The sequence below is a fragment of the Tachypleus tridentatus genome, unplaced genomic scaffold (genome assembly GCF_004210375.1).
Source record: "Tachypleus tridentatus isolate NWPU-2018 unplaced genomic scaffold, ASM421037v1 Hic_cluster_2, whole genome shotgun sequence".
In the NCBI taxonomy this organism is placed as follows: Eukaryota; Metazoa; Arthropoda; class Merostomata; order Xiphosura; family Limulidae; genus Tachypleus; species Tachypleus tridentatus.
The window spans coordinates 54,734,364-54,751,227 of NW_027467782.1; the positions used below are offsets into that span (position 1 = coordinate 54,734,364).

Consider the following 16,864-nt stretch of genomic DNA (forward strand, 5'->3'; position numbering starts at 1 on the left):
TTCAAACTGCGGAACCTAATCTTCCGTATATGAAAGCTTGCAAAGGTTACAATATCTATATTCAGAACATTATATCTTTATATCTTTTCTCTCTCCGCTTAATTCGTAAGCGAATATTTGAGAAGCGTAACACAGTCAGTCAACACTCATGGGAAGAGCTGGTCTCAGAAGACCAAGAAGTTTAACTACTGAAACAAGTGCAGACAAATAAAGCATAACGTTATGCAAGAATTCCCCATTTTAGTTTAACACGAGTAACAGAAACAGCCATACGAACAGAGGAATTTTTTTGCCTGTCAAAACAAAACTATGCAGAGTATCAGATATTTACAGATGTAGGGAAACTGTGATCACATTATACATAGACAGTGCGAAGTCTCTTACGTTACCAACATTCGCAACAAACTGTTGCTTTTTGTCCAACGGTTCGAGGTAGAATATCATAAAGCCTTTGTTTCTTTCACAAGAAACAAGAGGTTACAACGGGAATACAGAAAGTGTCTACATTATTGATAAAGAACACTGAAACTTTAATTTCTAGTTTAGTTTCAACGGAATATTAAACTAGGTTTGTTTAATCCTGTTACAACGATTAAGTAAATCTGTGATGATCGTTGTACACGTGATACCTCTCTTTTGAAGTGTAACAGTGCAACTGTTAACTTTTAGTGAAATCAACGAGTTGTAACATTGTTAGATCATCATGTTCACTAGTTGTAACATTGTTAGATCATCAGGTTCAGTAGTTGTAACATTGTTAGATAATTATGTTCACTAGTTGTAACATTGTTAGATCATCAGGTTCAGTAGTTGTAACATTATTGAATTATCACGTTTACTAGTTGTAACGTTGTTAAATCATCATGTTCACGAGTTGTAATATTGTTAGACAATTATGTTCACTAGCTGTAACATTGTTAGATAACTATGTTCACTAGTTGTAACATTGTTGAATTATCACGTTTACTAGTTGTAAAATTGTTAAATCATCATGTTCACGAGTTGTTATATTGTTAGATAATTATGTTTACTAGTTGTAACATTGTTAGATAATTATGTTCACTAGTTGTAACATTGTTGAATTATCACGTTTACTAGTTGTAAAATTGTTAAATCATCATGTTCACGAGTTGTTATATTGTTAGATAATTATGTTTACTAGTTGTAACATTGTTAGATAATTATGTTCACTAGTTGTAACATTGTTGAATTATCACGTTTACTAGTTGTAAAATTGTTAAATCATCATGTTCACGAGTTGTTATATTGTTAGATAATTATGTTTACTAGTTGTAACATTGTTAGATAATTATGTTCACTAGTTGTAACATTGTTGAATTATCACGTTTACTAGTTGTAACGTTGTTAAATCATCATGTTCACTAGCTGTAACATTGTTAGATAATTATGCTCACTAGTTGTAACATTGTTGAATTATCACGTTTACTAGTTGTAAAATTGTTAAATCATCATGTTCACGAGTTGTAATATTGTTAGATAATTATGTTTACTAGTTGTAACATTGTTGAATTATCACGTTTACTAGTTGTAACGTTGTTCAATCATCATGTTCACTAGCTGTAGCATTGTTAGATCATCATGTTCACTAGTTGTAACATTGTTAGATCATCATGTTCACTAGTTGTAACATTGTTAAATCATCATGTTCACTAGTTGTAACGTTGTTATATTATCATGTTCACTAGCTGTAACATTGTTAAATCATCATGTTCACTAGCTGTAACACTGTTAAATCATCATGTTCACTGGTTGTAACGTTGTTAAATCATCATGTTCACTAGTTGTAACGTTGTTAAATCGTCATGCTCACTAGTTGTAACATTGTTGAATTAACACGTTCACTAGTTGTAACGTTGATAAATCATCATGTTCACGTGTTGTGACATTTTTCAGGTCATCGTGTTTATGTATAGTAGTAAAATCATGGTAAGCACGTGGCTATGTTTCTCAGAATGTGTTCGAGTCATGACTGTTGTAATCGTTGCTTATCCTGAGCCTAAAAACAAGCTTGTCATATTTATCTGTGCTTTAATGGTAAATAGCATGAGATAGAGATAAGATAAACAATAATATTTAATAACTGGATTACTGCAGGACATAAATGAAGAACCAGAAAACTACATCTGTTTGAATTTAAACAGAGAGCACGTGATGCGTGACGTGACATCATTAACTTCTAGAGCGCATGCAAGTTAGCATGGTTGTGAAACAGAACTATTTTGTTTAGTCTTATCCAATATATTTAGTCTCACGTCTACAGCTGAAAATTCGCTCAAACAGAAATGAGCTAATATGCACATGCATTGTAACAATACGGTGTTACATTGTTAAAGTTTTACGCGCTTCACATGTGCAATATTTATTTCTCGTAGCTCTTCGTCTAATACGTAAGTACATAAAACATTTATAAAGACTCATCCTTCTCAGTTGTTCTGTGCCTAACATGGTGAATAACGTACACTTATCAGTTGATCATGTATACATATAATATCGCACTGTACACAACTCAGTATTGTACACTTAACATACATTATATTTAGCCAGCATCTGTTGTTATTCTAACAATACAATACTTAGAACAACAAACGGTAACTATAGTTACTACTACGCTAACAATACAATTACTAGAACTTAACGCAGTTGTTAGAACTGTATCTGTTAGTAGTGTTACAATATAGTTATTATAATAAACTCTATCTTCAAATAACAGTACGTTCACTCAGCCGTTGATGTAAGTAAACATTCTACTGATTTCAGAAGCGCTTATTAAAGTTTCTAACAACTGTTGTCTCATACTTTTATATATCATGTTTGACTCTGTACCACATTGTATTTGCTAGTCTGACAGTTTACCTGGAGAGAATCTGGTCCTAGAATGGAGGCCAAAAACTCTACATGTTCAGGTTTCATATCCGCATTTTGTTCTTATTCTGTTTACACTTCAAGATGTAAAGAATTTAAACATCAAAGTACCTTGTGGAATACAATGCTCGGTGTACTTACAGTCAGAACATGTTGAGGTTGTACAATGTTCAGTGTACATACAGTCAGAACATTTTGTGGATGTACAATGTTCAGTGTACACACAGTCAGAACATTTTGAGGTTGTACAATGTTCAGTGTACACACAGTCAGAACATTTTGTGGATGTACAATGTTCGGTGTACTTACAGTCAGAACATTTTGAGGTTGTACAATGTTCGGTGTACTTACAGTCAGAACATTTTGAGGTTGTACAATGTTCGGTGTACTTACAGTCAGAACATTTTGTGGATGTACAATGTTCAGTGTACATACAGTCAGAACATTTTGTGGATGTAAAATGTTCGGTGTACTTACAGTCAGAACATGTTGAGGTTGTACAATGTTCAGTGTACTTACAGTCAGAACATTTTGTGGATGTACAATGTTCAGTGTACATACAGTCAGAACATTTTGAGGTTGTACAATGTTCGGTGTACATACAGTCAGAACATTTTGTGGATGTACACTGTTCGGTGTACTTACAGTCAGAACATTTTGAGGTTGTACAATGTTCGGTGTACTTACAGTCAGAACATTTTGTGGATGTACACTGTTCGGTGTACTTACAGTCAGAACATTTTGAGGTTGTACAATGTTCGGTGTACTTACAGTCAGAACATTTTGTGGATGTACAATGTTCAGTGTACTTACAGTCAGAACATTTTGTGGATGTACAATGTTCAGTGTACATACAGTCAGAACATTTTGTGGATGTACACTGTTCGGTGTACATACAGTCAGAACATTTTGTGGATGTACACTGTTCGGTGTACTTACAGTCAGAACATTTTGAGGTTGTACAATGTTCGGTGTACTTACAGTCAGAACATTTTGTGGATGTACACTGTTCGGTGTACTTACAGTCAGAACATTTTGAGGTTGTACAATGTTCGGTGTACTTACAGTCAGAACATTTTGTGGATGTACAATGTTCGGTGCACTTACAGTCAGAACATTTTGAGGTTGTACAATGTTCGGTGTACTTACAGTCAGAACATTTTGAGGGTGTACAATGTTCGGTGTTCTTACAGTCAGAACATTTTGAGGTTGTACAATGTTCGGTGTACTTACAGTCAGAACATTTTGAGGTTGTACAATGTTCAAAGTTATAAAACAATTAATTTACAAGTTACAACATAGCTACAACTGCAGATTGTAAAACATGGATACTTCTTTAAGGTTTTAGTTCTTATCGGTTTTCTAAACACAACACGTGTCTCAGCGTCATCACTTTCAGAAAAAATTAAAAGAAACCGCTTGGAAATTTAACTTGTACGTCACCTTCTGTTTTGTGAAGATATGAGTGAAGTTGTAACGCACGTGGCAGTTTTCTGCTCAGATCGTGTGGTTCTATGAAGTGTCAGAGAGACAGCCAATGGTCCCGAAGCCTAAAACACAAGCAATTTGTGTAATATAAAACATTATATTGTAACAACCACAGTTACTTAGCATCAATTGGGTCGTCCGACATTTGGTTTAAAGCAATATTTTAGTTCTTTGTACTCGATAAAAACGAAATATTGTTTCATCATAAAATAGATTTTCTGATAGGTTCCTTCATAACTGGTTTGATTTACGGTCAAATAAAGAAACATGATGCAACTTGAGTAAATGTTCTCATAACATTAATGGTGGGTAGTTGTAAACAACTACCTTCATCAAAATTTATTGTGACGTATATGAAGATGGACACTGGATAGGTTTACAAATTTATATTTCATTATCAAGTGATCCTAAACTATATACATTAATAACGTAAGATGTCAATAATAAACACATAGAAGCTTCTACTTTATACTTTGTGCATGAAATTATGTTTCTCTAAAGAACTCCAGAGTGTGTGCCATCAGTGATAGTTTAATGGTTCACATTAACACGTGTTTTACTAGTGACAGGTTTGTGTTTATAGTAAGTGTGGAACATGTGTTTTACTAGTAACATGTTTGTGTTGATAGTAAGTGTGGAACATGTGTTTTACTAGTAATAGGTTTGTGTTTATAGTAAGTGTGGAACATGTGTTTTACTAGTAACATGTTTGTGTTGATAGTAAGTGTGGAACATGTGTTTTACTAGTAACAGGTTTGTGTTTATAGTAAGTGTGGAACATGTGTTTTACTAGTAACATGTTTGTGTTGATAGTAAGTGTGGAACATGTGTTTTACTAGTAATAGGTTTGTGTTTATAGTAAGTGTGGAACATGTGTTTTACTAGTAACATGTTTGTGTTGATAGTAAGTGTGGAACATGTGTTTTACTAGTAACATGTTTGTGTTGATAGGAAGTGTGGAACATGTGTTTTACTAGTAACATGTTTGTGTTGATAGTAAGTGTGGAACATGTGTTTTACTAGTAACATGGTTGTGTTGATAGTAAGTGTGGAACATGTGTTTTACTAGTAACATGTTTGTGTTGATAGTAAGTGTGGAACATGTGTTTTACTAGTAACATGTTTGTGTTGATAGTAAGTGTGGAACATGTGTTTTACTAGTAACAGGTTTGTGTTGATAGTAACTGTGAAACACGTGTTTTACTAGTAACAGGTTTGTGTTGATAGTGACTGTAAAACACGTGTTTTACTAGTAACAGGTTTGTGTTGATAGTGGCTGTGGAACACGTGTTTCACTAGTGACAGGTTTGTGTTGACAGTGACTGTAAAACACGTGTTTTACTAGTAAAATGTTTGTGTTGATAGTGGCTGTGAAACACGTGTTTTACTAGTAACAGGTTTGTGTTGATAGTGGCTGTGAAACACGTGTTACTAGTGACAGGTTTGTGTTGATAGTGACTGTGAAACACGTGTTACTAGTAACAGGTTTGTGTTGATAGTGACTGTGAAACACGTGTTTCACTAGTAACAGGTTTTTGTTGATAGTGACTGTGGAACACGTGTTTCACTAGTAACAGCTTTGTGTTGATAGTGGTTGTGAAACACGTGTTTTACTAGTAACAGGTTTGTGTTGATAGTGACTGTGAAACATGTGTTTTACTAGTAACAGGTTTGTGTTGATAGTGACTGTGAAGCACGGGTTTTACTAGTAACAGGTTTGTGTTGATATTAGCTGTGAAACATGTGTTACTAGTAACAGGTTTGTGTTGATAGTGACTGTGAAACACGTGTTTTACTGGTAACAGGTTTGTGTTGATATTCGCTGTGAAACACGTGTTACTAGTAACAGGTTTGTGTTGATAGTGACTGTGAAACACGTGTTTTACTAGTAACAGGTTTGTGTTGATAGTGGCTGTGAAACATGTGTTTTACTAGTGACAGGTTTGTGTTGATAGTGACTGTGAAACATGTGTTTTACTAGTAACAGGTTTGTGTTTATAGTGACTGTGAAACATGTGTTTTACTTGTAACAGGTTTATGTTGATAGTGAATGTGAAACACGTGTTTTACTAGTAACATGTTTGTGTTGATAGTGGCTGTGAAACACGTGTTTTACTAGTAACAGGTTTGTGTTGATAGTGACTGTGAAACATGTGTTTTACTAGTAACAGGTTTGTGTTGATAGTGACTGTGAAACACGTGTTTTACTAGTAACAGGTTTGTGTTGATAGTGACTGTGGAACGTGTGTTTTACTAGTAACAGGTTTGTGTTGAAAGTGGCTGTGGAATACGTGTTTTACTAGTAACAGGTTTGTGTTGATAGTGACTGTGAAGCACGGGTTTTACTAGTAACAGGTTTGTGTTGATATTCGCTGTGAAACATGTGTTACTAGTAACAGGTTTGTGTTGATAGTGACTGTGAAACACGTGTTTTACTGGTAACAGGTTTGTGTTGATAGTGACTGTGAAACACGTGTTTTACTTGTAACAGGTTTATGTTGATAGTGACTGTGAAACACGTGTTTTACTGGTAACAGGTTTGTGTTGATAGTGACTGTGAAACATGTGTTTTACTAGTAACAGGTTTGTGTTGATAGTGACTGTGAAACATGTGTTTTACTTGTAACAGGTTTGTGTTGATAGTGGCTGTGAAACACGTGTTTTACTAGTAACATGTTTGTGTTGATATTGGCTGTGAAACACGTGTTTTACTGGTAACAGGTTTGTGTTGATAGTGACTGTGAAACACGTGTTACTAGTAACAGGTTTGTGTTGATAGTGACTGTGAAACACGTGTCTTACTAGTAACAGGTTTGTATTGATAGTGACTGTGAAACACGTGTTTTACTAGTAACAGGTTTGTGTTGATAGTGGCTGTGAAACACGTGTTACTAGTAACAGGTTTGTGTTGATATTCGCTGTGAAACACGTGTTTTACTAGTAACAGGTTTGTGTTGATATTCGCTGTGAAACATGTGTTTTACTAGTAACAGGTTTGTGTTGATATTCGCTGTGAAACATGTGATTTACTAGTAACATGTTTGTGTTGATTGTGGCTGTAAAACATGTGTTTTACTAGTAAGAGGTTTGTGTTGATAGTGATTGTGAAACACGTGTTTTACTAGTAAGAGGTCCATGTTGATATGGATTACACATCACATAAGGATTTTAAGAAGACCTTGAATGATATTTAAGTTTGTAACTGACACTCTTGTAATATGTGACGTAATATGTTATATTATGATTATAATTATGTCCACTAACGAGAAAGGTTCATACTATATTATAATTCATACTGTGAGTTTCAAACTTTGGTATTCTCACAATCGTTGTATAAATATTACATGTTTGTGTTACATGTATATTGTATATTACATGTATACTGTATATTACATGTATACTGTATATTACATGTGTATTGTATATTACAGGTATCCTGTATATTACACATGTATTGACTTCAGGGTCCTGTAGCTAGTGTTAAATATTCACGGATTGTTTACATAGAATACCCACTGGAGCTTGACTCACAACCTGTGTTCAGGGTCCTTGTAGCTAGTGTTAAATATTCACGGATTGTTTACATAGAATACCCACACTGGAGCTTGACTCACAACCTGTGTTCAGGGTCCTTGTAGCTAGTGTTAAATATTCACGGATTGTTTACATAGAATACCCACACTGGAGCTTGACTCACAACCTGTGTTCAGGGTCCTTGTAGCTAGTGTTAAATATTCACTGATTGTTTACATAGAATACCCACACTGCAGCTTGACTCACAACCTGTGTTCAGGGTCCTTGTAGCTAGTGTTAAATATTCACGGATTGTTTACATAGAATACCTACACTGGAGCTTGACTCACAAAGTGTGTTCAGGGTCCTTGTAGCTAGTGTTAAATATTCACGGATTGTTTACATAGAATACCCACACTGGAGCTTGACTCACTGTGTTCAGGGTCCTTGTAGCTAGTGTTAAGTATTCACGGATTGTTTACATAGAATACCCACACTGGAGCTTGACTCACAACCTGTGTTCAGGGTCCTTGTAGCTAGTGTTAAATATTCACGGATTGTTTACATAGAATACCCACACTGGAGCTTGACTCACAACCTGTGTTCAGGGTCCTTGTAGCTAGTGTTAAATATTCACTGATTGTTTACATAGAATACCCACACTGCAGCTTGACTCACAACCTGTGTTCAGGGTCCTTGTAGCTAGTGTTAAATATTCACGGATTGTTTACATAGAATACCCACACTGGAGCTTGACTCACAACCTGTGTTCAGGGTCCTTGTAGCTAGTGTTAAATATTCACGGATTGTTTACATAGAATACCCACACTGGAGCTTGACTCACTGTGTTCAGGGTCCTTGTAGCTAGTGTTAAGTATTCACGGATTGTTTACATAGAATACCCACACTGGAGCTTGACTCACAACCTGTGTTCAGGGTCCTGTAGCTAGTGTTAAATATTCACGGATTGTTTACATAGGATACCCACACTGGAGCTTGACTCACAACCTGTGTTCAGGGTCCTTGTAGCTAGTGTTAAATATTCACGGATTGTTTACATAGAATACCCACACTGGAGCTTGACTCACAACCTGTGTTCAGGGTCCTTGTAGCTAGTGTTAAATATTCACGGATTGTTTACATAGAATACCCACACTGGAGCTTGACTCACTGTGTTCAGGGTCCTTGTAGCTAGTGTTAAATATTCACGGATTGTTTACATAGAATACCCACACTGCAGCTTGACTCACAACCTGTGTTCAGGGTCCTTGTAGCTAGTGTTAAATATTCACGGACAATTGAACAAATCGTTAAACACTTCAATTATATCCATCTACTGACCATTAGTTCATGGTTAACTTCAGACGGATATCCATCTACTGACCATTAGTTCATGGTTAACTTCAGACGGATATCCATCTACTGACCATTAGTTCATGGTTAACTTCAGACGGATATCCATCTACTGACCATTAGTTCATGATTAACTTCAGATGGATATTCATCCACTGAACAGTTCATGGTTAACTTGAGATGGATATCCATCCACTGAACAGTTCATGGTTAACTTCAGATGGATATCTATCCACTGATCAGTTCATGGTTAACTTCAGATGTATATCCATCCACTGAACAGTTCATGGTTAACTTCAGATGGATATTCTATTACTTGGTTTATATGTGATAATGAAGTTCCTGCAGGATACTGAATGTTTTTATTTTAACAGTTCATAATAAATATCCAACTAGTTTTCCTACCTTTTATAAAAGTACTTTAACCCACTCATCATGTTTGTGAACGTAGAGTGTATTTCTTCTCGTCAAATCACATACAAAGAAGGAATTCCGTCTATACAGGGAGAGTAAGTGTTTCCATAGCAACACAATCATGAGATAAAGAAGCTAGAAGGTAGGTGGGAGATGACCTTGGTTACCGTACTGCTCACGAATGAAGACGGGAAATGACTTGGAACATCAAATCTGGGGAGTTACCTGACTACTACACTACACAATAGCCAAGTCGTTCTAAGAGTAACAGATATACCAAATAACTTGGCGAACCATGTGAATGATCAGATATACCCATCATTATATGAAGCATGCCAGCCGTCAGGTATATCAAGTCATTAGCTAACATAGGTCAGGCTGTAATAACTTTAAAACAGTTATAAATAGAATCAGGCCTTCTACAAATGTTAAGATAACTCACCATATTATGTTATTATAAATATTCATCCACGATAATTTATGATTAAGTCCCGGAGTCTTACTCCTGACTCATAGAGTCCAATTTATGACTCATCTTTTACAATCAACAACTCCTATAATCTAATTTCTGACTCATGTTTTCCAATCAACAACTCCTATAATCTAATTTCTGACTCATCTTTTACAATCAACAACTCCTATAATCTAATTTCTGACTCATGTTTTCCAATCAACAACTCCTGTAATGTAATTTCTTACTCATATTTTCCAATCAACAACTCTCATAAACTAATGTCTAGTGCATGTTTTCCAACCATTTATCCTATAATTTACTATTTGACTTATGTTTTCCAATCGGGCATATTTATCTTCTATGAAGCACAAATGTGTTCCAATGGTTTGTTTTGAATTTCGCGCAAAGCTATACGAAAGGCTATCTGCGCTCACCATCCTTAATTTAGCAGTGTGTAAGACTAGAGGGAAGGCAGTTATTCATCACCACCCACCGCAAACTCTTGGGTTACTCTTTTACCAACAAATAGTGGGATTGACCGTTACATTATAACACCCTTACGTCTAAAAGAGAAAGCATGTTTGTGTGACGGGGATTCGAACCCGCGACCCTCGGATTACGAGTCGAGTGCCTTACCCACCTGGCCATGCCGGGGCCTTGTTCCAATGGAAGATGCTTGTTTGTAAAAGCGACAGATGTTGTTTCTTTTATAAGTTATAGTTAGAAATATATAAAAACAATACACTGGTAACTGATAGTAACCGATTATTTTTCACACAAGGTAAAGTTTTATTTTTAGTTATTATCATAGGTCCCAGTGATGAATTTTTAAAACAATGACTCGGAACAAAACGTTGTGTTTTTTAATAGAAACTTCTTACAGCCCTAGACGTCAGTTGGGTCTTTTCTCTCATTTGATCTGCTGTCGTGAAGCAATTCGGGGGTGAATAGCCGTAAGTGGGTGCGTAATTTATTCTCCCCACCCTACCCTCCTGCTACTCTAGGATTGGTTGTTGTCATGGTGACAGCTGGTGTTGGCTTTAAAATCTAAAGAATAGTGTATGATGTCACTACTTGAGCCAAGCCTATTTTGTTTTCCATGACCCATAATCGTCGAAGCTCAGATATTTTGTTTTCCATGACCCATAAACGTCGTAGTTCGGTTATTTTAGGGTTCATGACTCACACATTCTTCAAAACAATGGATTCGATTAAGAACCGATACAGTTATTAGCTTATAAATATATATATATATATACCGATATTAACTAAAAACTAAACTGACAGTAACACAGTTATTTTTATGTTATGCTCAACTTTAATCACAGAATATTTTAATTATTTATTTCTAGTGTTCTTAAAGTATTCTTAGTGAACTTCTGAATAAAGAAATTGCTATAAAAACTTACACTCTGTTCTAGTTATTTTTAAACAACGTACTGAACATCATAGGAATATGTTTGTTAACAATAACATATTATCTGCTGTTACAAACTTTTAAAGTCAATTTCTCAAGTGTTACAAGATGAATGACACCACAACATGTCAAATAAAAACTCCTTCAGACCAGAATTATTTTAACTCACTGTTCTCATACTGTGTCGTTATTGGACTAACAAAGCCTATCAGATAATTTAGATTAGCTGTACTTAATACTGTGTTGTTATTGGACTAACAAATCCTATCAGATAATTTAGATTAGCTGTATTTAATACTGTGTTGTTATTGGACTAACAAATCCTATCAGATAATTTAGATTAGCTGTATTTAATACTGTGTTGTTATTGGACTAACAAAGCCTATCAGATAATTTAGATTAGCTGTATTTAATACTGTGTTGTTATTGGACTAACAAAGCCTATCAGATAATTTAGATTAGCTGTATTTAATACTGTGTTGTTATTGGACTAACAAATCCTATCAGATAATTTAGATTAGCTGTATTTAATACTGTGTTGTTATTGGACTAACAAAGCCTATCAGATAATTTAGATTAGCTGTATTTAATACTGTGTTGTTATTGGACTAACAAATCCTATCAGATAATTTAGATTAGCTGTATTTAATACTGTGTTGTTATTGGACTAACAAATCCTATCAGATAATTTATATTAGCTGTATTTAATACTGTGTTGTTATTGGACTAACAAAGCCTATCAGATAATTTAGATTAGCTGTATTTAATACTGTGTTGTTATTGGACTAACAAATCCTATCAGATAATTTAGATTAGCTGTATTTAATACTGTGTTGTTATTGGACTAACAAAGCCCATCAGATAATTTAGGTTAGCTGTATTTAATACTGTGTTGTTATTGGACTAACAAAGCCTATCAGATAATTTAGATTAGCTGTATTTAATACTGTGTTGTTATTGGACTAACAAAGCCGATCAGATAATTTAGATTAGCTGTATTTAATACTGTGTTGTTATTGGACTAACAAATCCTATCAGATAATTTAGATTAGCTGTATTTAATACTGTGTTGTTATTGGACTAACAAAGCCTATCAGATAATTTAGATTAGCTGTATTTAATACTGTGTTGTTATTGGACTAACAAATCCTATCAGATAATTTAGATTAGCTGTATTTAATACTGTGTTGTTATTGGACTAACAAAGCCTATCAGATAATGAACTATCAACTCAATACATAAACACACACACTGCTTGTTGTTGAATTACTATTTTAAAAACTTCGTACTGTTGTAATGTGATTGAATTTATTCAAAACAATCGTATTAAGGACGACCTTAATGTATTGTAAAATAATCTGAACAAGGAGAGGATTGACTCCTGATACTCTCCTACAGGGTTACTTTTGATTTATCGCTTGTTTAATCTGTACTGCAGCAAAAGTAATTCAATTGCATTCTGTGTGCTGGGTTTCAGTATAACGCGCTAAGGAGCAAAGCAGATATTCTGGGGCTGCACGCGTTTCAGATCCGAGACAGAAGCTGGTTTACCTACAGTGCCTATCTGTAATGGAGAACTTTACTGGAGTGTTTTGTAATGTGACACTTTATTAAAAAAACACTAATGCTCCCTACTTGGCACTTCATTGAAGATTCTAAGTAGTGTATAATAGGACAAAATATTTTTTGGTCTACCTTTGTCATTTAAGGAAATCATTCATTCCAGACAATCTGTCTCTTTTTACGATAAGCTGTCTCGGTTCTTAACAAATACAACGTTTTTCACATGAGGGGTTTAGAATCACGATATTTAAATCTTAGGTCAGTTACGTGTTTCTTAACTGACTTTACTTTGTTCAAATGAAAGTCACCAACCTGCCATGGCCATCCAAGGGTAGAAAGCTTGAGACATGGCACTGGTGTTTTGGTAGCAAGCTGTCCATGCATCTGATGCACGCGGAGAAGCCCGCCATCTCCCGGAAAGGACGTACAGCGTCGTTGCTCATTACTGCAGCTCGGACGCCGGTCAGTGCTCCCCTTGCCAGATGGACATGTCTTTACAGCCATGTTGAACCCGTTCTGCTCCTTCACGAGACACTCAGGTTTGAAAGCCGTCGTTGGGTCTGGACTCACTGCTGTGTACAGTTTACACGATGTGGAAGACACAGTTGTGTCAACGAAGCCGGAGTCGTGTGGTGCCCTGGCGGCGGAGCTAGGTTGAGGGTACGGCGGAACAAGGAGTCCTTGCGGAAAACGATAGGATTGTTCCGGCGTAGCCTGACTATTATAAAAGCCAGTCTGATCAAAGTAAGAGTTCATCATGTCTGACCACCACCCTCGCTCCTTTCGACATCAGATTTTGAATTTCGATTTTTTTACTAAGTAAACGTGTTGGATTAAATTCGACCATAGTATTCACATATCTAGGACTTCCCGGAAAGGAACAACTGGCCAATCAACGTGCTTCTTTTGCGGCAGCGAACTCCTTTCTTGTGTATCCCACCGCCATTGGACCCGACAACACGTCTGGGTTTGATCACTGTTATTGGGAAACGCATTCGAGTTATTATTTTTCGCACACTTGTCACATTAATAAATCATGGTGGCAGTCACTAATTTTTTTTAAGAAATACTTGCCTCTAACACCGACAGCTGCTCTGCCCCCAGACGATGAGAGGTGTACTGAGAAGTCGTACTTAGAGATATTAAACTAAAAATGGAGAAGGTTTCAAAACACTCGTTTCTTTAGAAGGAGTAACTTTAATACGACGCTAGGTCATTACTTATTGAAGCGTAAAACAAAAGACAATAGGCAGATTCTTGGAAAGAAGTTAAGAGAGTGAGAGATGAAGACTGTGTAATGTTTCTGAACACGCAGTAATAATTAGACACATAATATCTGCAAAACTGCATCCAGATAAAGTTAATATCTGATATTCTGACTAAAGCTATGTTTCATGAGTTTTACAGCTCGTGTGAAGTTAAAAGTTCCACCTACCAACGACGATCAGACGTATTTTAGTTTCAGGAGAAATTACGAGGTTTCGAATGTTTGCAAATGAGTCAATAAAACAAGCTACGAGACTGTTAGGTAATTTGAAACAAGTTGAACAGGGTTAATTTCGTCGTAAGTTTACAGTTTGTATGTTGGGTCTCCACCGTGTTGGCCCACGTGGAAGGAATTAGAACTCTCCATGTCAGAGCGTCGTGTGAACGACTCTACGAAGCAGTGTCAACCAACGCTCTTTACTTTCATCGTTGGTCTCAAAAACTACGTAATAACGAACGTATACCAGTAAATTTCAACGTTTTAATAGTTGACACTTCAGCCTAAAATAAATAAAAAACGCTAAATCTTCGAACTGAACTGCGGAATCCGGTTACGAATATACAAATATAAACCAAAACAGAAACCTACGAAATCGATTATATTTTAAACGCGTGCAATTGGGGGACATATTTATATAATAAACAAATCTGAGATTTACAACATTTAGAATACTAGATCTATAGGCATTTAATATATACAATAGTGAGTACACAAGTGTATTACCTATACAATAACCGAAACTAAAACTTTAAAAACAAAACAATCGAATGTTAAAGCAAGTGGAATTCTAGTGTACAGAAATATGCGGAACCAAAACTGAAACCAATAAAACCACAACATGTTTATATCAGATATGTGGAATATCAGGTGTACATATGATAATCAAAACTGAAACCTATGAGCTGCCGGATGTCTAAACTGAACACGTGGAATACCAGATATATATCTAAACAACCAAAACTGAAACCTATTAAAACTGTGTAAATATACATCACTCATCCTTATTGTTATTGTTAATACATATTGAACTTCATCGGTTTTATTCATTGTATATTATAATATTACCAATCACTGACACTAATAATTTTAATCCATCTAAAAAAACTTTAAGTGATATTAAGTTTACTTAAGCCAGTAATTCCGTTTAAAACATCTCAACTATTAAATTATTAAGAACTTTAAAAATTACACCTCTCGATGACCCAGTAACAAAGTTAAGTGAGCATAAGGTTAAAACATAGGTTTCAATATCTGCTGTTGGCAAAGCACAGATAACCCATTAAGTAACTTAACATCACACAGAATCAGTATTATATGTTTTACTAGATACATCAGACTCTGTGTTATATCTTCTATTGTACATATCAAACTCTGTGTTATATCTTTTACTGTACATATCTAACTCTGTGTTATATCTTTTACTGTACATATCAAACTCTGTGTTATATCTTTTACTGTACACATCAAACTCTATGTTATATCTTTTACTGTACATATCTAACTCTGTGTTATATCTTTTACTGTACATATCAAACTCTGTGTTATATCTTTTACTGTACACATCAAACTCTGTGTTATATCTTTTACTGTACATATCTAACTCTGTGTCATATCTTTCACTGTACATATCAAACTCTGTGTTATATCTTTTACTGTACACATCAAACTCTGTGTTATATCTTTTACTGTACATATCTAACTCTGTGTTATATCTTTTACTGTACAAATCAAACTCTGTGTTATATCTTTTGCTGTACACATCAAACTCTGTGTTATATCTTTTGCTGTACACATCAGACTCTGTGTTATATCTTTTACTGTACATATCAAACTCTGTGTTATATTTTTACTGTACATATCAAACTCTGTGTTATATCTTTTACTGTACACATCAAACCCTGTGTTATATCTTTTACTGTACATATCAAACTCTGTTTTATATCTTTTACTGTACATATCAGACCTTGTGTTATATCTTTTACTGTACATAACAAACTATGTGTTATATCTTTTACTGTACATATCAAACTCTGTGTTATATCTTTTACTGTACATATCAGACCTTGTGTTATATCTTTTACTGTACACATCAAACTCTGTGTTATATCTTTTACTGTACATATCAAACTCTGTGTCATATCTTTTACTGTACACATCAAACTCTGTGTTATATCTTTTACTGTACATATCAAACTCTGTGTTATATCTTTTACTGTACACATCAAACTCTGTGTTATATCTTTTACTGTACATATCAGACCTTGTGTTATATCTTTTACTGTACATATCAAACTCTGTGTTATATCTTTTACTGTACATATCAGACCTTGTGTTATATCTTTTACTGTACACATCAAACTCTGTGTTATATCTTTTACTGTACATATCAAACTCTGTGTTATATCTTTTACTGTACACATCAAACTCTGTGTTATATCTTTTACTGTACATATCAAACTCTGTGTTATATCTTTTACTGTACACATCAAACTCTGTGTTATATCTTTTACTG

The 16,864-nt window shown here is 34.9% G+C and overlaps 1 pseudogene across 1 annotated transcript in view; it reads right to left on the bottom strand.

Moving 5' to 3' along the window:
- LOC143242773 (homeotic protein ultrabithorax-like) overlaps window positions 1-16,864 on the bottom strand; it is a 207,304-nt pseudogene that overhangs the window by 9,538 nt on the left and 180,902 nt on the right. The window contains exon 3 of the transcript XR_013023222.1: window positions 13,398-14,061. The product of XR_013023222.1 is annotated as a homeotic protein ultrabithorax-like (transcript). The remainder of the gene's footprint in view (window positions 1-13,397; window positions 14,062-16,864) is intronic.